We start from the raw sequence: 25,923 nt of genomic DNA, 5'->3' as shown, positions 1-25,923 counted from the left end.
TTATAGATTTTCGAAGAGGTGGTATTGGCGAGAGAAGGAAACAAACAAGCATTAATGTAGAATAATGATAAGTACTATGAAGGAAAATACATCATTACTTATAAGTTAAGAAAGTAAATCAACTACTAATCATCAGGAGCAAGAAAATTTATTTTTAAACCAATATGATAAATTTTACTTCTGAGAATAGGTAAAAGAATTCTTTTGAATCTTGATATAGGTCCTCACCCACCCCCACCTCAATCTACTATTCAAAGAGTTAACTAAAGGGATTAGATCCTTCAGTGGCTTCCCGTGATTCCTTCACCAGGAACCCTCAGCAGAGGCTGAGCCACGACTACCTTGGCACCCTCCACCCTTCTCCATATTCACTATGTTATAACCACATTGACGTTTTGTTGTTGCTTCTCAAACATGTAAAGCTCCTTTCTGCCTCCAGACTTCACACACATATTGTTCCACCTTGAATCTAATCCTTCACCCCCCACCTTCCAAATCCAGCTAATTCCTAAATGTGATTTCTGCACAGTAACCAATTCTGGATGAGGCTCCCTTGTTCTCACTTTCCTAGCATCTTTACCTGTCCTTTTACCAACTGATTACAATTTAAATTATGTAATGACATAATTCTTCGTGTGCATGCATTTATCACCTATTGTAGGCTATTTCATTAGCCTGCAAGCTCCTTGTGGTAAAGTGAGGGGGCTTGCTGAGGCAGCTGTTTCTCTCCTTTGCCAATGAACTTTGCACCCTGCCTGACACAATATAAGCATTTAGAAAATTGTTTCTGAGAGAAAGAATGAATTTCCATAAAAAATGTGTTCGGTTTACAACACATGGTTTTATGCAACACGTGGCAAAGTGGGTTCTGGTGGGAGCTGGTGATATCCTTTAAACCATGTGACTGAGCAAATGATTCTAGTTGACTCTTGTGTTTTTAAATCTGTGTTACATACTGTTTCTGTCCCAGACTCTGCTGGAAGTCTACTGCTTGCTCGTAGGCTCATAGTCCCAGTGACAGATGGTTTTTAATCTTTGCTATTTGGCTCCCAGAATGGGTGTATATTACTAACTCATGTGTTCTCTCCAGTATGTAGAAAGTGACTCTAGTGGCCATGCTCTCTGAGGAATCAGATACTTTCTGGGATCCACATGGAGAAAGGTTTTAAATGCTTTCTGGAGGGAAAAGCCACTTTATTCCTGGAATCCTTGTTGAAAAAAGATCCAATTCTGAAAAGCCAAAATTGTGTAAACCGTTAAATAATTCCAGGCAGCGATAGCTCAGGACTTCATTTTTAGTCACCTCCCCCAGTACTCTGAAGGGCACACACATATATGCACATAGATACACAGTGCTTGTGATGTTTTCTGCTTCTTTTGACATGAGAAATTAGAATTCTCCTTGAGGATAGAAAGAATCCTTCTTCACTTTCTAGCATACCCTAAATCTCTATTGTGGCGCTTATCAATTTGTAGTAATATTTTATTTTATTTTCATACCAGTCTCTCCAACGCTTTCAGAGGCAAGAAACTGTCTTTGCTCTTTTTTATCCCCAAGACCTGGCCCCCTAAAAAAGGGTCCATAACAGACACTCAGTATTCATTGAATGAATCACAGATAATAAGTATTTGTGTTGGAAACAGCCTGAGCTGGAATCAACCACCCCTTGTCTATCTCAACCAGGCAAAATAGAACTCAGAAGCCATTCAGGGAATAACTCTCTCTTATGTAGCATCTATTCCTTTAAACAAAGGACTAAGGTTTTCCCAAACCAAATAACCCTCAGAAGATTTTCCTATGTGGATTTATGCCAGAATGTTTCTGGTCCATTAGGTGGCAAATAGGACTCCTTAATAACTGCAAAGGAATGATAAAATTCTGTTCAGAATATAATGGAAGCTGCAGGGGATTGTATATTCATTTTTTTATAGTAGGAAAACTTGAATCCTCAAATAACAGAGTGTTGCCATGTTAGCTTCCTCCTGAGAATTGAAATGCAAACTGAGGAGAGCAGAATGGTGTGGTTAGTGTCAGAGCCACTGGAATCTGCAAAGCCCCCACTCTTAACTGGGACGACAGGATTCAGCTGATAACTTAAAGTCTCCCAACCTGTGTCTCTACGTTTCTTACTTAGTTTTTTGGAGAATTCATATTCCAAAATCATTGTTCAAAAATCTCAAATACACGGCAGTAGGTTGCTCTATATCAAAGAGTAGATAAATGCAATGAGGAGTGTATTAAAGAAAACAGAAAGAATGAAAGGAAGGAGGAAAGAAAAGAAAAAAAAATAGAAGGGGAAAAAAGGAGAGAGAGAGGGAGGAGGAAAGAACAAAGGATGCGAGGATGGAAGGGAACTATTGAAATATTTGGTAGAGCTCCTCCACAACTCGGACGCTTTGTATGTGCAGTACTTCAATGTCCTTCCTAGGTAAACAGCAATGCCTTTCCTTTTTATTAGTGCTGCTGTGGCTGCTGTTGCTTACAAAGGATTCACAAATCAAAATAGACTCAGTTAGCTTTTCAATAATTCTAAAAGGCGGGGAACACTGCCGGAGAGGGATACCACTCCAGTATCCTAACAAGGAGTCTTATTAGCAAAACAAAGTGTGAATTGCTTAGAGATAACTCCCTGCGGTCGGTAATTCCACTGGGTGCCTTCTGTGGCAGCACATGCTATTTCTAAAGACCAATGCCGTTGAACAAGATATGTCAGAAGAAATATGAAAAAGTTGATTTTTGAAACGTTTATTCTTCTAGATTTTTCTTTATGTCAGCATGATTCATACCTATTGGTTCTTAGCCTGGAGCACCTAGCACAACCAGGAGTTGAGAAGCAGGATGTGCATAATGAATAGGCTGCATAAGCAGAAGTCCATATACCCAGTCAGTGGTAAAGGCAAGTGCAGAGTTGCAAGCCTGCATTTTCATGGATTATTTCTATTATTCTCTCTTTCAAGGGAAAACAGGAAAAGGAGAACTAGCAAGAGCTTGAGTGACAAACGCCTGGATTCAGATTAGAACACTGTTCATTTGCCTAGTGCTTCGTTCCTGGAAATTGCGCTGCAACTGCCTGATTAAGGTATTTGGAAAAATCAGAAACATTGATAGGTGTTGTTGATGATCATCCCCCATCCCTATACATATCTTGTGATATGTGGGGGAAAAAGTATTTGTGCGGAAGATTGGAGAACTATATCTCTTACTCTAAAAAAATGCTTCTATAATATTAAAGGAAATATTAGTATTTGTCACATCTTTTGAATTTACTAGTATTAATGCCTTTGAGGTGCTAGTTTAGTTTTAGGGGCACTGATGACTTATATACCATTTTTGCTTTCTCCACTCTCATTTTGTACTTCATCCAATCCAAAGTTGTCATGGTTCATTATCTGTAGATGATCTTGAGCAGCCTTGCATTCTAAAAGAATATGCCATGGCATCTGCCTCTGCACTTTTGTGCCCTGCTGTACAGATGATATTTTAGCAAGAGTATTGGGTAAGAGGGTGGGAGTGAAGGCGGAATTTGTCTAAGTGTTTCTTTGTGCCTACTATGTCTTATTCCCTCATATGTGCCTAATTCAACAAGGAGGTACATATATCACATTGTGACTATTACATATGTTAGAGTACGTAATTGGGGTTGTAAAGTATCTGCTTGAATGTCTTAACTAATGAATTCCATCAAATTCAATTATCATTCTTAGACTCTTCATTAACCAATCAAATTGCCTATTTGGTCTAAGTCATTTCTAACACACTTTCACCACGCATAAACACAATTCTATGAAGTAAATTGAAGGTGATTTAATTACCTCACTCATCATTATTTGGAGTCACATGTTACTCAAGTTTTGGATTTCTAAAGAATCTCCTGTCACGTTATTCTCGTTGTATACAGAAAAATAATGTTACACTGTGAGACTATGCCTTGAAGACATCATTCTACTATTTGCATCTTAGTTTTTTCCTGAGGAAGTTGACTACAATGGGTCTCCATAATGAAAGTCATATAGAAATAAACCAACTATACCCTCCAATAAATTCACCGACTTAGTAAATCTGTCTAGTAGGCTTGTGTTATATTACAAGTCCTCCACCTTTTGGGAATGAGCTATTTCCCTACTAGAAGTTTCTTCTATTGCTCCTGCGGTATGGTAGTAAGTATAGGATCATAGTTATTATTGTTGAAACTTGTTTTTTCTAATTTTCATAATTTCTTTACATGGATTATTAAAACAAAAACAAAGTAGTTCTGAAAATGCATAATTCAGAATCAAAAGTACTTTAGTTTCCTAGGAAATAATTGTCACAGTGCTAATGTATAATGGCTAGTTCAGTCATTTTATAATGAAGGGCATGTGCTGATGTTCTGGCAGTGTGGTTCCTACCATACAGTTCTTAGAATATTTTCATTTTGCTCTCTTCTACTTTGATGCCTTTTAGGAACAATTTTATGTTCTAGTCTGCAAATATTTTGAGAAATATCTCAAAATGCAACCTGAAGCCAACCTACAGAAATATCTATTCCTGTGTTCTAGGTCAGACTTACTTAAATCAGAAGGCTTGGGAGTGGGCTCTAGAACCAGCATTTTTTATCAGTTTTTTTTTGTAAGATTTTATTTTTTTCCTTTTTCTCCCCAAAGTCCCCCGGTATATAGTTGTATATTCTTCATTGTGGGTCCTTTTAGTTGTGGCGTGTGGGACGCTGCCTCAGCGTGGTTTGATGAGTAGTGCCATGTCCGCGCCCAGGATTCGAACAGAGGAAACACTGGGCCGCCTGCAGCAGAACACGCGAACTTAAGCACTTGGCCACGGGGCCAGCCTCTAGAAGCAGCATTTTTAAGTATGTGCATCAGATAATTCCAATGTACTCCAAAGTTTAAGAACCACTACTCTACACTATGAGAACAGGGAAATGGCTAAGAGGAAAACATTGTAAAACGATAGACATATAATTGATATCAAAAATAAAAATATTGAAATTAAATTTAGATTTGGAATTTTTCCTACATATTTATATTTCCTGGGACTGTACAAAGGATTTGAGACTATTTACTTTATTTCCCCTTTCATATGAGTCTTAAATGTTTTGAAATTAAAAATGTTAAGGAAATGAATGTCTATTAATTTAAAAGCTTCCCAAAGTTGCCGAATAATAAATGATCTCATAATAAAAAAAAGTATTAAATTCATAATTTGTACAATTAATTATTTTCACATTTGGATCTTTAGTTTTACAAAGCTTTCTAAATAACAAGTCATTCTTTCAACGTTAGATGTATCTAATAAGCACTACTTCTTTAAGAATTCTAACCTATATTTTTGTTAGGGTTTCTGTTGAGACAACTCCTATGGGTGTTGAACTTTCAGAAGATAATTTGTTGGTACAAGTTAAACCTTTTGGACTGAGGATTCCCCATAAGTGAGGGTTCCATAAGCGAACATGTCTATGTTATCTAACTTTAGTAAGAACATTTTAGTAATTTTAGTAAGAGAATTTTCCCATAGTTTTATTTTTAGTGTAGATGATTTATACATTGCTTGCCAACTTAATATGCCAAACTGTGAAGGAAGTATACGCTTAAGTGAGAGTTAGGAGACAAAGAGCTGTCTTGTGAGCCGTGAAAAGACAGAATGTTGTGATTACCTCTGGCACTGGATGAAAGCAAACAGCGACATTAGTTCTAGCAGGAAAACTGCAGAGAGTGTTTGACCCATAAATTTAATTCTTGCTTCCTACATGGTAAACTCCACTGAGACAAGGGTCTAAAAAGGAAAAATGGTCAAAATCTTTAGGTTTTCATCTGAACTTACTTTATGAAGTAAATGTGTCTTAAAATGACTGAAATAATTTAAATTTTTCTCCCAGATCCATAACAATACTTTTATAAATAAAAGAAATCCCTTGTTTTCAGCAAATTTCAAAGATCACATATATAATACAGCCAGGTGCAAACTTCAATTGGATCGTGTTTCAAAGTTTAATTTATAAGTTAAATAGGACTCAAAACATTTTTTCACACAAAAGCAATACTCTAAATGATGTTAGATGCTCAGATTCAACTTTTTAAAATCTACAGTTATAGTCAAATCGTATGATTTGTAAAACTAGGGCTTTGAAGTGAAAAATAATAGAAAACAATACTATATGATTCTAAAAATGAAACCAATTAGACAATTTTTTTTAAATTCTTGTTTACTTTCAATATCACTGCTAGAGGAAAGCAAATTTCATTATAAGTAAATGAGAAATTGAAAGACAGGATAGAAGGTTTTTCTAAAACACAGACAAAGTAGATATAACATAAGCAGTATTCTGAGTAGGGGAAGATGAGATGGAGGGAGCAGATGTAGGTAGCCCTAGAGCATGAGGGACAAAATGGTCTCCAATACGGAAAACCAAGCAGGATTAAACTAGCTCTTAAACAGAGAGGATGCACGTTAATGGTTATGTTTACAACTTATGAGAACTGGTGTGTTCAATTATTTTAAAGTGACTGGATATTTATAATCATTACACATCCATTTGGAAAGCAGATGAACAGAGAAAATGTTTAAGGAGAAACAATGAGCACAAATGCTAACTCAGTGAGCATCAAATGAGTGGTGCGAAGAGGGAACCAGTGAGTCTCATAGCCTTCTATAAATGGCTTTTTCTCTGAATTACTCAACCCACCACTCAAGGCTTTATTGAACTACACATTCTAAAGAATTCTACCCTCTGTGTCTTTCAAAAAGATAAGCATCAAGTGTTCCAGGAGAACAAATATACCAATTTGCTGCATTTACCCATACAGTTGTTTCTTTAATTGACAAAATATTTATTGAATACCTGTTGCATACCTACCTATTGAATATTTACCAAATATTTATTAAATAACCACTATTTATTGAATACCGCGTATTAGGCATTCTGCTAAATTTGCTACTTTTTGGCCCAGACATTAGATTAGATAAAGAATATTTTGTACTATCTGAATTTTAGTATTTTATGTTTTACTATTTCTCTTTATTTTCTGTTCATTAAATTTGGATGGTTTGAGACAGAAAGTAGCATCTGTGCTTGGGGATGGAGGACCATGAGTGTGAATAACCCAGCGAATAAGGCCCAAAAGAGGGTGTGTCATCTTATTCCTCCCCTCTTCTTTGGCTTTCAAGGAGGTCTTAGCAGCCCTGAGTGGAGCCCCCTTTACTTCCAGTAAACCTAAATAACAAGTGTGAGAGGTGTAAAAGCAAACAGAACTATTTCCTCATGATTAAAATTCTCCAAAGAAAAATTAATAATTTCAAAATAAAGGACTGTAATGGTGTAGCATCTCTTGATTTGATCTAAACCTCACTGCTAGGCTACTCTGCAGTATAAGAAGCAAGAAATTAGAAAGCCATTCTCGTGAAGGCACCCATAATTCTTTATCAATTCTAGTTTTCAGTAAAATAAAATGCCTAAAAGGAAAGTTTCCAGAATCTCTATTAGTATTTAGGTTGAGGTACAACAGAAGTCATCACTTAAGTTTTTAAAATCCCTCTCCACCCTAGAATTTCAACTGGGAAAAAAATTGTTTGTTTTCCATCAAAGTTGTTGAAAGGGATTTCTCAATGTAAAACACCCCTCTTTTCCATTTCATTCTCCTAGAACAAGAGCAAAAGATAAGATGAAGTTTTGACAACATTCAAAGGAGAATCTTAGGACAGGAATGGTCAGTGCCTGTGTGGAGTTAGCTCAGTCTCTGTTTTGCCACTTTCAAAAACTACCATGAAAACTTGGGCTTAATAAGACAACAATGGTATCACCCGACAACCCTGTGTGAATTTCCCAAATGCTTTTGTCCCCTATTCCTTTGAAGTGATATTTCAAAATTGCCTGACCAATGCTCTATCATAGTTATCTTCATATACAAACTTGATGTTCCCTACTTAGGTTTCCAATCAATGCATCTTTGTCTCCTACTCTCCCTTGGCCCAAAAGACCTTGTCCATCATGGAGCCTGAGTTCACACATTTATCTATTCAACGATGATTTTGTTAAGCTCTTCCTATGCTGGTCACTCTTCCCAGCCCTGTGCCCAGGCCCCTGTTCTCATGGAGACTTCATTTTATTGGAGAGGCTGACTGCTAACAGGGAACAAACATATAAATACTCAGATCCACTAAAACACTGGTCATCTAATAATTCTAATCATATTCTTCTCTACCTTTTTGTCCTCTGAGTTTTTTCCAGTCAATGATTCTACTTTTCGATTAATCTCATTGATTCTACTGTTGTCAACTGTGCACTAAAATCAGTCTGATCCACTTATTTTAACTCTTTTCATCTTCCTAAATGGAAAGGACAAGGAGATGCATAAATTTACATATTACATAAAGGTGAATTGCCTGAGAAATGTAATCCGTATAGCTAAGTAATGCCAGGGTAGCTGCACTTTGGTCATTATGGAATCAAGTACCCCACAACCCCAGCCTCGAAAGGCATCTTTTCTGATCCTGAGATTTTTCTTCATTATATTTTCCAGTGACTAAGTGTCTTATTCTGGGACACTTCAGAACACATCTTTTGCTCTGTTGCTCTGCCTGTCTGTCAAAGTAGCTTTGGTATGGATTAAGTTGGACTAGCCACTCTTAAATTCAATAAGAATTGTATATATCTAGTCAATATAAAAAGAACAGTAGCCTTCAGAGAATTCATTAGGGTAATAGGAAGGGAAATAATTTAATGGAAGATACTGACTATAAAGCAGAAAATAGATAAGAAAAGAATATATAACAACTTTTGAGAATGTATACATTCTTTAAGAAGAGATCAACCGTAACTTGAGTTATAGAAATTGGACATTAATTCTTGATAATTCCCCTTAAATTAATCATCACTTAAAAATAAACTAATAACATTAAAGTGAAAAACTTAATTAGGGTAGAACCACTCTAATAATAAAAGTGGTTTTTACATTTACTTATGCTGATACTTATTGACGTCCGACGAACTATTTTATGGAGAAGTTAAATATTTTTTATTGTAATTTAATAAAAGCATAACTGTTGTTGCCTTTATTAGTTTATTTAGTGTTGATTCAATTTTTTTATTTGAATATATTTTTGCCAATTGTTAGGCATTTAAAAGAATCTTCATTTTGCCATACATTTAGCCCTTTAAGTAATGTGCAACTAAACATATATTGAACATATACACAGGAGGATAATAAGGTTCACAGGAGCATAATCCTATAGAGAAATAGAACCACAGTAGGAAATATATAAAATAGATGGAACAATACTTTCAAAAACCCAATAAGAATGTCAGGCAACAAAAGGATATGTTGAAGGACAGAAAATCGTTTCAGATGCTATAGTAATGAACTCTGGAAAGCTGTCCTTTTCTTAACATTGTAAAATTCACATGGAACTACTTGAAACATTATCTAATTTTGCTATATGTATCCAGTTTAATCACTGATTACCAGTTTGTTTCATATCAACAATTCTGGTGGACTGAGATGAGGCATTCGCCACTTCCCATTCATACATACATATCTTATCAATAATGTCATTATATATATATCAGCAACAAATAAAAAACTGAAAATCCCCAAGAGTCAGAAAAGAACTCAAAGGCAGAGGAGAAAGACTAAGAGCTGATGTTGTGACTCAACAGGGAGAAGTTTGTCCCTTATCAAGTCTCTAATGATTGGAGGACCTGGATCAAAGCAGGTTAGAGATCTGGAACTGGAAATCTCACATAAATTCAAGACCCTAGAGGAACTGCTTCGTCCTTGATGAAGCAGCAAGAAAATTCCACTTACTGATCCAGGGAAGTGATTAGAGATTATCTGCCTAGGAATCTAGATGAAGTGGAGAAAAAAATAGCTCTACTGTGACAAATCAAAACATCAGATCTTGGCATGTGCCAGCGTGGGGTTTAAATTAATATTATTCACCGTGCATGAATCCCCCAAAATGTAATTTGTATAGATTGATGGGAATCTACAATTCTGTATAGAAGCATATCTGAGCCAGAACAAACAGGACCCCTTAAGAAAAAAAACTGAAAATTAGTTTAAAATTAAGCAAGTAATGATAAAGCCCCACGTGAGAATTTTCCAACATAACAAATAGGCAGGAACCACAAGCAAGAGGATTAGAATCTTAAAAATTTGAGAGAACTTAACAATATGGAAAAAATTATAAACTATTTTTAAAACAATTATAAAGAACAAAAGGAAGAAAGAAATCAACAGTGGGATCCTATGAAAATAAATTAGCAGGTTTGAGAAGGAACCAAATAATACTCACAGGAAAGAAAAATACAGCTTTAAAATTTAAAAAGTTAATGAGAACTTTTAGGAGGAAAAGAGAAATGACCCAAAAGAATATTAATGGACTGTGAATTATATCTGAATAATTTTTTTAGAATGGGCACAGAGAGCTATGAGATGGAAAAATTAAGAGACATGGAGGAAGAGAATAAGAAAGCTCACCAAATGTCTACCAGGAATTCCACATGAACAAAATTCCAAGATAATAGCTGAGAATTTTCCATATTTGAAGATGTGAGTACTATATAGGGAATCATTCCCAGCCACAAACAAGATAAATGAAAATAAATTCATAAATAGACATTGTAACAAAGGTACAGAACTCCAAAGGTAATGCAAAGATCTTAAAAATCTATAACAGAGAACAGACAGCATATAAAGAAGCAAGGAAAAAGATAAATATTTCATCAACTAAAATAGACAAAATGACAATGGAAGAAATAATTTCAAGTGTTGAAGGAAAATAACTAGCAACTCAAGTTCCATACTTACATAAACTATTTTTTCAAAATGAGAAAAAATAAATGTATTTTTTTCAGAAAATGACTAAAGAAATTCACGACTCAAAATATATGGTTTCTGGGGCCAGCCCTGTGGCCTAGAGATTAAGTTCACGTGCTCCACTTCATGGCACAGGGTTTCACTGGTTCGGATCCTGGACATGGACCTAGCACTGCTCACTAAGCCATGCTGAGGTGGCATCTCACATAGCACAACCAGAAGGACCTACAACTAGAATATACAACTATGTCCTGGGGGGCTTTGGGGAAGAGAAGAAAAAAAAAAGATTGGCAACAGATGTTAGCTCATGTGCCAATCTTTAAAAAGAAAAAAAAAAAAAAATATATATATATATATATATATATGTTCTCTGCATTTTGGTGAAACCCTGGTTGTAAAATATTTCAGCCTTGAAAACTTGGTTATTTTAGGGTTCACTAAACTAAGAAGACATTATCATCAGTGAAGTATGGTTAAAGCCAAATTCATTGCTCACATATCTTTATATACCAAATATTTAAAATTTTAATGGCATCAGAGAGGTGCCCATTTAATAGTTAACTGGCCTGAAGTAATAGAAACTGCACTGTCCTGATCATTTACATTGCCGTTCTTCTTAATAGCAACTTCAAATTTGAAATCTTTGTATTCTTCTAAGATCATCCTTCTAGTTCTTGAACCATCATTAGATATAGTCTATTACATTTCAAAATGCACATCCAGACATTTAGATGTGTACACATGTAAATGCCTATCTTGCTCAAATATTCTGGAATACTGTGAAAAATTTATAAATAATAGAGTAGCTAAATCGTTATACCATCTTTTTGCCAAGTGCTCTTAGTAAATACAGGCTAGTTGAGCCAGAGATACAAGAAAAGGTTGTTGGGGTAATTGGAGTTAAGTTCTTGCCAGACAGCTTATGATCATTAACAACTTCTCCATACTAAAAAGTGATTCTGTGAAGAAAAGAATCCCAGCATAGGGACAGCCCTGCCAATGACTGAGTGGCTTACAGGAGTGTGACTTTCTCCAGGACAAAAACATAAAGGCTCCTAGAAACAGATCAAATATTAAGACAGAAATTTGCATAAATACCTTCTCTACCTCTTAGATAGAACATTCACAAATCAATTACACCCTTTCATATACCTGTGATGTTTGCTTATGCCCTAGGCAGAATTTACCAAGATAATTAAAAATTCAGAGCATCCTAGTAATACAATGGCATACAACATTATATTATTCCCATTTTGTTTAATTCTTGAAGCTAATGTGTTTATTTATTGAGATAATCATTAATTAGTGAAAAATAAAACATAGAATTTAATAGAAACAGTATTAAAACATTATAGTCATGAAAGAAACGCACTATGTAATGGCGAATTAAAATCTGCTATCAAATTAGATGAAGTTTTTAGTGCACAATAGCTGATGAGTTGGCAATATGCTACTGTTAGAAACAAGCATTATTCTAAAGTATTCAAATAGAAACATAATAAGAATAATCCTAGGTATGATCTCTTCATTAGAGACTTGGGTTCAAATTTAGGTCCATAATTGAAAAAGAATATCAAGAATTAAAGGTAGAGAGAGCAAGAAAACCAAAATTATTTAAGGTTTGTAGCATAACTTTGTAAGAAAAGAATAAAGAAATTGCAAGATGTTAAAAGGAGAAAAAGAGAACCATCGAATGTGGATTTAAAGTAAATATATGCCATTGCAAGAAACATTGCACACTGAGGACGAAAAAGAGAGCAACTTTCTTAAACTGTAGAAAAGAGTGATGAATGAGATGATGTCATATTCTACAGAGGAGAATGCTGAAATCTGTTCTTGAAAATTTTTTAAAAGACAGATGTTTATCTTTTGTGAAAATTTTTAATACAATTCTGCCTTACAGTGGAGAAATATATTTTTCTAATACGTCCTAACTCTCACATATTTATAGATAAGTGTTGAAACTGTGTTTGGAAGGCTTAGGGTAATAAATCTGAAGTTTTTCTGAAACACGAGCACATTACAATTTTCTAGGTAATAAGTTATTTTATGATCTTGGAGAGTCCAAAAAGAAATCTTTTAGAAAAAAAAAAAATCTGTTTCCAAAATGGCTCCTGTCAAGATGGCAGCTGAGTAGAAAGAATGACCAGATTAGTCCGTTGAATTTAGTGGTGGTTGTGATGTTATATAGAAAGAGAAGCGACTGCTCTCTGATGGCATCCAAGAAAGCACTCCTCCAGGGATAAAGTTGAGGCCTACTGCTCACCATTCTTCACAACCCCCCTTCAAATTAACGAGCATGTTCCAGATAGAAGACATGATAAATTCTTTATGTTGTTTTAGGACTTTTAATTCTAAAAATGTTGGAGGTTTCTGTCGACTGCTGTTTAATTTATGACTATAAATATAAAGAAATTACTTTTCATAATTTAGACTAGAATAAGACTTTATAAACTGATTTATGATCAGAGTGCTTTAAGTTTATTTGGGACGCAAAATGTTCTTTTCACAGAATCTATTGAAATCAACAAAGGAAATAATTTCAACAAGTATTCATCAATGAAAATTCTCTGTAGATAGAAAATTCACGTTAATCTCTTTTTATTTACCAGTAACCTTGTCCTTTTCTTCATAAAAGCACTTTGGAGGAGGGAGAAACATTAAAAGAAAAGGGAGGAAAAATTATGTACAAATTTAAAAATTATATGCAATTGTGCCTTATTTTCATGTGGACTAGTGTCTAACGCCTACCTGGTCTTCTCTGATTCCATTATATTGTGGAGAGGTAAAATAGAGTTTTCCCCCCAGATTCTTCCACGTAGGCAAGAGCATTCATACCAAAAATCTAACAGTTTGTGTTTTTCTACTGAAAGAAGTGTCTCCAGTAAATAGAGAAGATGATTTATGTGCATATACTTGACCTTATAAAAAATAATCTGTGTTCATCATAAACTTGAATTTATATTGCTTTCAGACATTTGTTCCAGTTTCTTTTTATATATCTCTAATATACCATTTAGTTTCTAGATCTCGGATACCTTCAAACATATGACAGTTTAAATAAATCTATTGTGTTTTTTCAAAAATGTTTTTAGTTGGTAGTTTTTCTTCTTTTTTTGATGAAACAAAGATAATAGTTTCTTTCATGTTTACGACAATTTTTACAAAGTTTAGCTAACACATTGTAGTGACTGAAAATGACCTTTGCTTATTATTTATTATTCTGGAAGTAAAAGTTAAATATATTAAGTAATTAATGATTATATCTATCATGTGGGGTAGAGACTATTTGGTCTCTTATACTAACAATTCTTGTTTATATATAATGAAATTTAGATTGCTCCTAGCAGGGGAAAAATTACTCTTCCACGTTAAGAAAGCCTTTCCATTCCTGTCCTGAATGGACATTTTTTAGCTTGTGGAATATGAATCTTCTATTTATTCAGTATGGATGCTGAAATTTAGTTCGTGAAACAGAATCTGTATCTGTTTGTATTCTCTATCTATAATAGGATTCTGGACTGAAATGAGTGGTTTTCCATATACACGGGAAGGATTAGATAAATATCTTCCGTCTTTCCAAAAATGCCATCAGCGTTGTCAGTCTCTGAATATAAGTGGAAAACTGCCTCCGTGTTTCTGATATTGCTTATTAAAAAATAGTCACAGTGCAAAATGGAGAAATACCAAAATTTTATGAAGCATGACCATGAAATAACAAAACTCCGTCTTTTAAAAAAAGCTCATGTACTGAAATTTATATCCAAGTGAGTGTTGTCCTTCACTGCGTTCACCTTGGATTTCAGAAATGCTGCCGTTGTTCAAAATACTTTGTTAACACATTTTTGGAACTGTCTTCAGAGCTAGTTTGCACACCAGGAAGCATTTCTCCACACACATTGGGAAGACGTCGTGTTATTTCGATCAGTGCAAATGTGGAGGCGGCCTTTCCGAGACTTTTCTTCTAATGAGTTTGTGACCTCTTCAAACAAGATCGGCATTCATCACATATATTTTTATTCTAAATAGTACTTTATTTTCCATAGACAAAAAGATATATCTAACACATAGAAGGAGGGCTCTGAGGCTGACGGGTTCATGAGGTCACATGCTGGGTAAAGGACTTCACAGGCTATGCCCAAAACATTAGACTCTCAAGATATTAAGAAAACAAAACAAAACAAGATGAAAAACAGGGAACTGAAACTTGTAGGCTGGACCAATGAGTGTGGGCTCACTGTTTTACTCATCTCTTATTATATCATCTGGTTATATCCTCACCCTGGACAAGTATGTAAGGTCTTTACTAGACCCAGAGGGCTATACATGACATGCCCCCCTTACCTGTCTTTATTGGGATATAATTCTTTACTGGAGCCCACAGTACTCTGCATGCCTAGTTACCATTTATATTCACTTTGCATTAGGGATGCATAAAATTCACCCTAAAAGCCAGCCTATACCAGGCCCAGATGGGTTCACTAGTGAATTTTACCAACATATATGGAAGAAATTATGCCAATCCTCTATAGTTTCTTCTAGAATATAGAAGCAGAAGGAATACTTCCTGACTCGTTCTGTGAGGCCAACATTACCCCAATATCAAAATTAGACAAAGAGATTATAAAAAAGGAAAACTGCAGACCAGTAGTTCTCATGAATACCAATGCAAAAATCCTGAACAAGAGCCAGCCCATAAGCTGTCATGCCAGGTGAAAAAGGTAATGGAGCTATGGAGGGCTGTCCTGCCTTCTACTACAAACTGTTCATTTATCAACCAACATTTACTGTTCTGAGCACTATACTATGTGGTCAAGAGGTCAGACTGTTACCATCCCTCATTTGGTCAGTCACTTATAAAGTCACTCATCCAACAAATATTTCTTGACATGTCCGGTGTGCTAGGCATTATACTTGGTGCTTGGAAATACAGCAGTAAGCAAAATAGACCAAATCTCAGCCCTCATGGAGCTTACGTTCTGTTGGGGAGACAAACAATAAGCAAGATATATATGTAAAATGTAAAACATGTTAGTGATATGTGTTAAAGAGGACATGAGAATTTAACATGTACAGAGGGTGAAATTTACATAGGTTGTCCAGAGATGGCCTCATTGAGAAGGTGTCTATGTAAAACTGTAAAGGATACGAAGGGGAGAATCTTAACAACGTTTGCTGGAAAAGAAAATGTAGAAGGAATAAGAGGACACAATAGCTAGGAGGCCAGTGAAGGGGAACAAAAGGGATGTGCTTGGAGATAAAGTTGAAGAGGTAGGTGGAAACCACATCATGCAGGGCCTTGTAGGAAATGATAAGAGGTTTGGATTTTCTCTGTAGTGTAATGGGAAGTCATTGGAAGGTTTTAATAGAGGAATGCCATAAACTGATTGACCATTTTAAAAATTCATTCTAGTTTCTGTGGAGAAGACATATTAGGAGCCAAAAGTTCTAGCAGAGAGACCAGTAGGAAGTTACTGCAGTGATGGAGGCGAGGAAGCTCTCAGAGGTTTGTAGCTTTGAGTAGGCTCATGGCAGTATAATGGTGAGAAGTGAAGAGACTTGAGATGTATTTTGAAAGCAGAACCTATCTGATCTGTTGATGGATTGGTTATGGGGAATAAGACAGAAAAAATAATCAAGAATTGAACAGCTTTTTAGGTCACTTTATTGTGTCTATTTATTAAACCTAGCTTTAGAGAGTACCAGGGTTGACCCGGAATATAATTGACATCAAAAACCTGAGTCAGCTTCTGCGAGAGTCTGTTGGCCTGTCCCCCAGGTTGGCAGTATTGGTACAGCAATCCAAGCATCGTGTCCTCACATGGCAACAGAAAAAGCAGGGTAGCTGAAGGAGAGCGTATAGAGGAAAAAGGCTTTTCTTTTTTTTGTTAGTTCTCTCTTCTGATTGAGGAGCAAAGTCTTTTTCAGAAAATAACCAACAGACTTACCCAATGTATTCTTGTCCAGAACAATATCAAATGTTCATCTCTGTACCATCCCTTGCAAAAGTAAAGGGTGTTATCTAAATTTGATAAGATGAGTGTGGGTCATTTCTATGGCTGAGGTTATATCGTTAATGAAAATGCTAGGATATGTTGGGAAGGTAATCTTCCATGTCTGCTACAGGAGGCTTATAGATGGTATTTAAAATCACGACCAGATGATGTCCCCAAAAATATATCCACTGTACACTCAGAATATCTTCACCCTCTCTCTATAATACTCATTTTATATGGCCACTGGAGGAACAAATCATATATCCACCTAGTCTAGAGTGTCACCTATAAATTAGTTGCTTCTAGAAGTGAAAGAAAACCATAACCCAGCAAACTCAAGTTGGCAATAATGAAGGTTATCTCCCTTCACATATGGGAATTACACACACACACACACACACACACACACACTCGCACTCTACCTGATTTCCAGTAACTTCATGTTTTCATGTTAGCTTAGGGAAAAACATAGCCTAGAATATCATAATCTTACATATATTTGCTGTAGACTAAATTCAGCAGATCTGTATGATAGCCATTTTACCTTCTTGAGCCATAATTTTCTCATCTTTTAAATGACTCAGGGCTTTTGCTCTTGCCCTGTCCATTCTGCCTGGGATTTCCTTCCCTTAGAGATTTACAGGGCCAACCAGTTCTCATTATTCAGGTCTCCCCTTACATGTCGTTTTCTTAGAGCTGCTTAGCTTGGCTTCCACCAAAGTAAGGCTAAGCAGCCACACCTCCACTAAGTCACTCCATAGTTAATACACATTTAAATCTCTGCATTTAATGCATAAAAGTTGTCCCTAACTGAAAATTGTATATATTTTTGCTTAGACCTATACACTGCTTCCTCCCCACCCTCAGTTAGGTCAAGGTCTTCTGTTTTCTTTTCCATGGGCTTCCAGCACCTGTGACAGTACATGTCAAATAGTAGATATTCAATATTCATTTACTCCTCCATAAGTGAGGATAATTTGAAAATAACTGGTCTACATCATCTTTAAGAATACGTACAGCACTCAAATTATGTTATTACTGGTAAGCATCTTTTTTTAAATGACAGTTGTTGGAATTTTTTTTCTGACTAAGAAAGAAACTTGCATGAGGAATCATTCCTATCTCACTATGCCGTTAACACTTATGACTTAGATGTTCTCCTTTCTTTTAGGCATTTTTTTTCTTTTTAAGCTACATTTTCTACTTCAAAATATAGAATGAATAATAGTACATGACTGTGCTTTCCTGGCCATAGTAATTGGTCTAAGGATGGGCACTAAACACAAGACGAGCCAATCGTGAAAATTTTTATACGGTTGTAATGATTTTGTGTGCACATATTTTTATCCTTGGAGGCTCTTAACCTATGTCTTTCACTGCCTTTTAATTTAGAAATTTAATTTAATGGAATGGCCTGAAATTTCATTCTATGTTTTTATGACTTTGAAATTAATCATTTGCCTTTGAGCCAAGATGTGAATCAAAAATTTTTTGTGCAAAATGTACCTATATTTCTGGGCTTATGGGTCTAAAAGATATAAATTGGAATACGGACAGGAAAAGTAGCTAACATCACAAGGATTCTCTCCATCGGCTCCTCAGTTTGCCTGTCTGCAAAACACTGTTCTTTTCGTTTGCCTACTCCAATACCCTTTTTCAAAAAACAATAACCATAGGGTATATACATCATTTGGCCTATTGACCCAACCAGGGAAGAACTGCTTGATGAAGTTATTTGAGATGTATTTGCCAGGTGTCAGGGACTGAATTAGATATTAGAATTTTTCAGGTGAATAAAATATGGTCAATGCACTTGAGTGTCCCACAGCCTAGTTGGAGACTACAGATAGTGTGTGAGGTGAGAGAAACAGAAAGGGGAACAGGAAGAATCTGGGATAAATGAGACCTAGAGAGAGAGAAAGATTTCTGAAAAAGAAAAAAGAGAGAGTTCAGATATAAACATATCTGATCCAGGAAATGTGCTAGAAAGTTAATGAAATCAGTAAGAAACAGAAAGGTTAGATTAGCCTAAGAGGGGTGATAGACAGACTTGTTAAAGAATTAGAAATGGGACAATTAGAAATATTAGAAGGAGAGCTTAGAAAATTCACAGGACAAGGGAAGAAACTGAATTCCATAAAATAAGTTTCTGGGTTTGTGTACCTTTAGGAGAGGGGTCATTGGAGAGACTTTGGACATGAATGTGTGTAGTGAAAGTGTTTGGTGGCCTGTGAATATTGCCATTCACCTGCAACCTCTGTGAGTAGGGCTAATAGGTATTTACTCTTCATTCAATTACTGAGAATCTCCCATATGCCAAGAACTGTGGCAGAAGCAAATAAGAGACAGAGGCCTCTGTCCTCATGAAGGTCATAATCTCTGATGGGAGATAGGCAAATAAGCAATGTGACAAAATATATTTGCTGCAACTCTATTATTGCAATTTTTTCTGATTCTAAAAAATAGTCCAAGCAACCCATTGGCATTTAAATCATGACTATCTGGTTTACACAGTCCTTCCATACAGTTACTTTGTTCTATTCTAGAAAAAACAATGTGAGCTGCTATCTGCATGTGTTTTTGAGTACAAATTCTTATCTCGGTCTGCCACATCACACTATATTGTGAGAAGTCTGAAATTTAGGTTCTTAAATTTAATTATCTAGTACTTTCCTACAACAGTCTGTCTCCTATTGACATGTCAAATTTCATTCTCTTCGTGTATCTTTTGTGTGTGTCTCCTTGATATTGATAACAGTGGCTGGTGCAAGACCTTATCTGCGTTTGATTCGGAAAATGTAATAAAGAAGCAAAATACAAAGTAACAGCCACATGTATTAGTTATTCTGGCATCCATCAGCTTCTCTATCACACTAATATCGGGGAGATATGGCCGGCATCCTGCCGCTTAGCCTCGCTGGTAGCGAAGACAAACACCAACGGCAAGGGACAGTGCCTGTTTGACAAATATGTGAAGGAATAAATTATTGAGACGAAACAGGCTAAAGTCGTCCCAAGAGGATCTTTGTTGTAATTTTAAGGTACAATAATTTCATGAATGTGGGCTTTTGAATCATCTTACTCTTTTTTCCTTCAGAACCACAGCATTTTCACTCTTATCTAACAATTCATGAATAGAAATGACATGAAAATTGGGAGAGACTTTTACTTCACTTTGATTTTTACTCCATTTACTCCATTTGAATGTATCTTAAATAATTATGAAAATTAAAGGAATATTTGAGAGAAAAAATATTCAAAGGAATCTTAAGAAGTTTTGCACATAGTTTTTGCCTGACTCTAGGCAGTTTTGTAAAAACCTTCTAAAAAGGAATCTTATAACATCTTATAGAAACTCGTCTTTATATCTAACTCAGATCCTCTGTATTCTCTATTAACCTTGTGTTTTCTTTTTTCTTAGGGAATTTGTAGTGGAGTATCATGTCTCTTTGGTCTATAGACAATGCCAAAAACATTACAGTTAATTAATACAGACGTTTAAAAATTGTGGACCCTTAGATAATTAATTTTGTTCCCTTTCCATGTCACCGATGAAAGTAAAATTCAATTTGTAATTAAAAGAAGGGAAGAGTTAGTCATTTGGAATCATTTTATTTAGAAGAAGATTTTTCATCATTTATTTAAAGTCATAAATCAGCTATCTTTATTCAAGAAAACTCTAGAGAAATAATTTTGATTTTCAAATGTGATAAGAAAAACTCAGATGTTCAGCCTTGCCCTTTCTATGAACTCTTTCTTAGGTTCACAAGTTTTCTTCATCTCCTCATTTTTGGTGCTGTTTATAAAATTAATAATTGTGCATAAGCACTAAATCTACTTGTGAATTTTTTTTAAATCAGGCTGAATTATTTTGTGGATACACATGTTTGTGCCAAGCTGATTTGGGTCTTTGTGGATTACCATTTGAGTAAAAGCCTTGAGGGTCAGTACATGAAGAGCCATTATTTCCTGGACCCTTTATTCTGGGGCCTCAGGATGGAGACTGGGGGCTCTGGACGAGTTGAGGACCAGGCTTTTCACCAAAGTCATTGTCCTGCTTGTACCATTGTCCTTTCTCTAACTTAAGGTCACCCTGGAAGGCAGGAAGATTCATTTATAGGGAAAAGAAAAGAAAGGAATAGCTCCTTCTTTGCCCTGAGAGCCACAAACAGCAAATATCACCTGGAAGTCGTTGAGGAGGATTGGAATATTCAAGAGGTTTAGAAGTGGCTGCGCCTAGACCTGAATCCTGTCTCTGCCAGCTCCGTGTGTGTGACTCTGGGAAGGGCAACTGACCTCTGCAGCGTATTGTCCTTTATACACACTAATGTGAAAGGGTCCTCCCAACGGCATCTCAAAGACAAGAAGTGAAGATCGATATGGTTTCCAAACTATTTTGACTTGTAGCCTATCAGTGGCATGAGGCTCTATTAAGAATAACTTAACATGGTGCTTATTAACCAGTGGATGGTGACGTATTAGTGCGTCATGGAATCAGATTTGGAGTGTGCGACTAGCATTCCTAAATGGAATAGAATTGAATAAAATAAAAAAATACATTACATCACATTCAGTGAGGATTAGCATTGCTTTGTGAAATGTTTGTTTCAGTTATATATTTTCACTGGGTGTACTGATTTGTGCTATAGAAAGTATTTCTTACTGAGGTTGTTGCATTAAGTAAAGTAGCTGAGCTGTAGATGTCCATGTGCAAGTGATAAATAGAAACTCACAATGCCCGATCAGTTGAATGCTTGTGAGAAGAAAGCATGTGGATTAGTGCATCATTATTTGGTTTAAGAACTGCTTTTAGGGGCCATCCCAGTGGTGTAGTGGTTAGGTTCATGCGCTCCACTTCAGCAGCCAGGGTTCATGGGTTTTGATCCTGGGCACAGATGTACACACTGCTTATCAAGCCATGGTACAGTGGCATCCCACATACAAAATAGAGGAAGATTGGCACAGATGTTAGCTCAGGGACAATCTTCCTCAAGCAAAAAGAGGAGAATTGGCAACAGATGTTAGCTTAGGGCCAATCTTCCTCACCAAAAAAAGCCCCAAAACAACAAAAAAGAACTACTTTTAGGCTTCTTTCCTCAAAATTCATGAGCTAAGACTACTGCAGAAAGAATTCTCTATTTGTTTCCTCTACACACTTTGATGTTTGTTCTGTGACACTTTTGTGATCAGCAAGATGGCTACTTTATGCTAATAAAGTCTTCGTGCATCAACCCACAACTCATCCATTCTGATGGCTCTCTATCTAATTACTTAAGTTCTGTATTATATTTCTCTATTTCCTAAAACAGAATATGAAACTGTCGGGCCTGAATTGTCCTGGACCCCAGTCTGTGAAAGAACACATAATCACAGGAAAAACACACTCCTTACTAGAGCAAGCGGGTGTGCTCAAATATTGACTGAGCTGCATAATCTTTTGGGCATAATATATCTTGCAAGGAAGGACATTAATGTTCAAATACTTGTATTTTTATTTTCTGTGAGTTTGATATTTTCCCTTCAGCATAATCATTTTCTACATTTCTTGATGAAATCATGTTCATGCACCATATCAGCCTTCCTTGAATAGTTGAAGCCTTTGACATTAGGTCCTGCAATGCTGTTTTCAATATTGCTTACTGATGTGGATGCCCAGTCAGAAATGTAGATCTTTCACTGGGACCGCACTTCTGTTTTTCTAGGAGCAGTTGCACATCCATAACATCCAGCTTCTGGAAAGAAAAGCTTTCAAACCAAACAGACTGGGCTCATTTATGATAAATGAAATTTTTTAAAGAAAAAGCATACATGTTGAGCATATGAAATTGCTATTTGACTCATTTTGACCTGTAAAGATGGTGATTTCACGTAGTTTAACCTAATGTTACTTTTGAAGAAGTAAGACAATATCCTATATCTCATATTCATTTCCTTTTAAATATCCAGACTCTGAGTTCAGCCAGGGTTAGATGTGGTCTGATGCATTTTTCATTCTTATATTTAACAAATATTTTCCTGAGTTCCTACTATGTTCAGGGCACAAGGCATGTGGTAAAGACAAAGATAAAGACAACAGACTCTTAAGAATCATGTAATATTTTTTCTGATTGATAGTAGGCTGGTGGCCAAACACAGAAAGTTAAATGCTTCTGTTCACTCATAAAGTGACACAAAACTTGATAGACCATTAAAATGTGTGTTTTTCTCTTAAACATTGCCTCAGTTGGTATTACTATTGTCAAATTCCTGCCTCTATTGTCCCTGTGTTTTTTTCCTCCTGAATGGACACTCTCGAGAGTCAACCTGCCAGTGTAATCTAGTCTTTCCCAGGTATTGTTTCCCAGTCTTTCATATTGATGATCTCTTGTAAGAATTTAACCACCTAAAGCCTCCCTGTGTCTTGAAGCATTGACAAAGCACCAAGGTAAGTCTTTAGCATTTTAGTCGCACCAGCTACAATCAGCTGTTCCTGTTATTGTTCCCTCGTTTTTTTTTCTTTGAGGAAGATTAGCCTTGAGGTAACATCTGCTGCCAATGCTCCTCTTTTTGGCTGAGGAAGACTGGCCCTGAGCTAACATCTATGCCCGTCTTCCTCTGCTTTATATGTGGGATGCCTGCCACAGCATGGCTTGATAAGCAATGTGTAGGTCTGCACCTGAGATCCAAACCAGCAAACCCTGGGCCGCTGAATCTGAATGTGTGAGCTTAACTGCTGTGCCATCAGGCTGGCCCCTATTGTTCCCTCATTTTTGAGGAGAGAATAATCAGTGGATGTCTACATAGTTTGCCCCTTTGTAAGATATCCACTGAATGAACTGTCTGTCGCTATTTCTCTTTCACATTTACTTTAGAAGTTGCATTGTTTTGTGTTTTATTTGGAGGGAGTCCTTTCCTCTGTGGTTGATATTTTTGAAACTGTTGCTTCCCACCATCAATGTCCAGTGCTGCAGGGCTTTTGTTTTCTTCCGAGGGCCTTCATTGTGTTTCTTCAGATTGACCATCCCACCTTCAATCAACACGCTGGTGCTCACCAGACTATAGGCTGGGTACAGGCAGGTCAATACCACTAAGTCAGGAAGTCTCGGCCTTGGCTGCACATGGGAATCACCTGCGAAGTTTAAAAATACTGATGCCTGGGTTCTGCTCCTGAGATTCTGATTAAATTGGTCTGAACAGAGGTCCAGGCACTAAGACTTTTTAAATCTCCCAGAGGTAGTCTAATGCACAGTGAAGTTTGAGAACCACTGATTGAAGTTTTAACAAGAATTCCCAGGTTTAGCGGTGTGTCTTTGATCTCATTGAAGCCAGGCCCAAACTTTAGAATAGGCTAAAAGCTAAGGTCTATATCCACTTTCAGTAACCCATTTGGTGATTAGCTGGCTACCATTTATAAAGTTTTTGCCATCTGCCCTATGTTCATCAGAGTGGAGTTCAGATCTCAAGAGTGAGAAACCATATCCATAATAGCCCTTAAGTCCCTCTATGGTATCCACTGCAAGATTATTCTACTCACCTGATGATTTGGGCAGCTTTCTCCTGAGAGTAATTAACATCTGTGTAAAGATGTAATCACCGTGAAGCAGCTATGTAAGCAAGAGCAATCTCAAGAGCTTTCATTTCCAGCAGCAAAGAAATTATATTACAGCAGCATTTTGCCAGCATATCTTAGAAAATCAGTGTAATCAGTATTAGAATGAAGTATTGTGAGACTGAATACCAGAAAGAGATTAATTTCTATTAAATATCTACATCTGTGGGTTCTCCAAAATAGATTAGGCTGGGAAAGACCAATGGAGGATTTTGCCCAATCTCCTTTGACTCTGTGCACAATTCCCGCAGTTGCTGCTGAAATTCACCAGAAGGACAGAAAAAAATAAAGGAGTAAGAAGTAGCCCCAAACATGTAACCAATCCCCAAATTAATTACTGTTTGAATGAATTGTGTTGTTATTTGGGTTCAGTCTTATTTTGCATTGACAATGACATCTTTTCAATTAGAAAGAAAGATTTCTTTTACTGTGTAACATTATACACTTTTCGAGTCAAAAACTTGCCTGAAGTTCCTGAACTGAACTTATTTCCATGTCACTTTCACTAGTAATCCAGATCTATCTCTATCCATTATTGTTACAGAAAGGTCTACAGATATAATTATGGGTATAATTTTACCTCTTTCCTTCCACCTTCATGTCATTTATTTTAAGAGAATTAAAAGATCTTTGCAGCTTTTGCTGTAACTTTTATGTTTCAATGGCTAAGACTGCATTTGGTAAACTAAAAAAAAAAAGAGGTATTAATAGCAATTTTCAATGAATGAAACATTTCTCTTTCATATTAAAGTCCAGTTGCTCTCAAGAGAGTCCTTGATCACCTCTACAGCCATGATTTTGGCTTGGGGAAATGTTACTAAGCACTGATTTTCACTCGAAGGGAAAGGTTGGTTCCAAGATTTTATAGGAGAATCTTGCAAAAACACCTTTCTCTTTGACTAAAAACTACACTATATTGATATCAATTAAGAAGAAAGCATGAAATTGGGACTCCGCTAAGTTTCTGAAAGTTCTGTTTTACTAGAACTTTGTTAAAGCCCTAGGGAGGAGCTTTAAACTTTCCTTAGTGGTTATTTTTGATGCTAATAGTAAAGGGTATTCCTGAAGGTCCTCAAAATTCAGAAAGACCGCATTGACATTCTTAGATGGTCAAGAGATCAGTTTCTAAATACTACATCAAAAAGCTTATGTAAGGGGCTGGCCCCGTGGCCGAGTGGTTAAGTTCGCGCGCTCTGCTGCAGGCGGCCCAGTGTTTCGTTAGTTCGAATCCTGGGCGCGGACATGGCACTGCTCATCAGACCACGCTGAGGCAGCGTCCCACATGCCACAACTAGAAGAACCCACAACGAAGAATACACAACTATGTACCGGGGGGCTTTGGGGGAGAAAAAGGAAAAAATAAAATCTTTAAAAAAAAAAAAAAAAAAAAGCTTATGTAAGCATAACCACAAAGCACAGTAAGATTTGTGAATGCTATAGATTCTTATATCATACCCTACAATTGCATCTATCTGTTTTCCTCTACCCACCCAAGTCCAGTTTGGCAAAATACAGAAAATGGACCAAATA

General features: G+C 36.2%; 1 protein-coding gene across 1 annotated transcript in view; it reads left to right on the top strand.

Moving 5' to 3' along the window:
- SYT1 (synaptotagmin 1) overlaps positions 1 to 25,923 on the top strand; it is a 520,201-nt gene that overhangs the window by 107,401 nt on the left and 386,877 nt on the right. The window contains exon 2 of the mRNA XM_046646394.1: positions 2,959 to 3,080. The gene's annotated coding sequence lies outside the window, so the exon portion shown is untranslated. The remainder of the gene's footprint in view (positions 1 to 2,958; positions 3,081 to 25,923) is intronic.

Source organism: Equus quagga, chromosome 19, assembly GCF_021613505.1.
Source record: "Equus quagga isolate Etosha38 chromosome 19, UCLA_HA_Equagga_1.0, whole genome shotgun sequence".
NCBI classification, from domain to species: domain Eukaryota; kingdom Metazoa; phylum Chordata; class Mammalia; order Perissodactyla; family Equidae; genus Equus; species Equus quagga.
The sequence above is the reverse complement of the archived record's forward strand: the minus strand, read 5'-3'. Positions and strand labels throughout refer to the sequence as shown.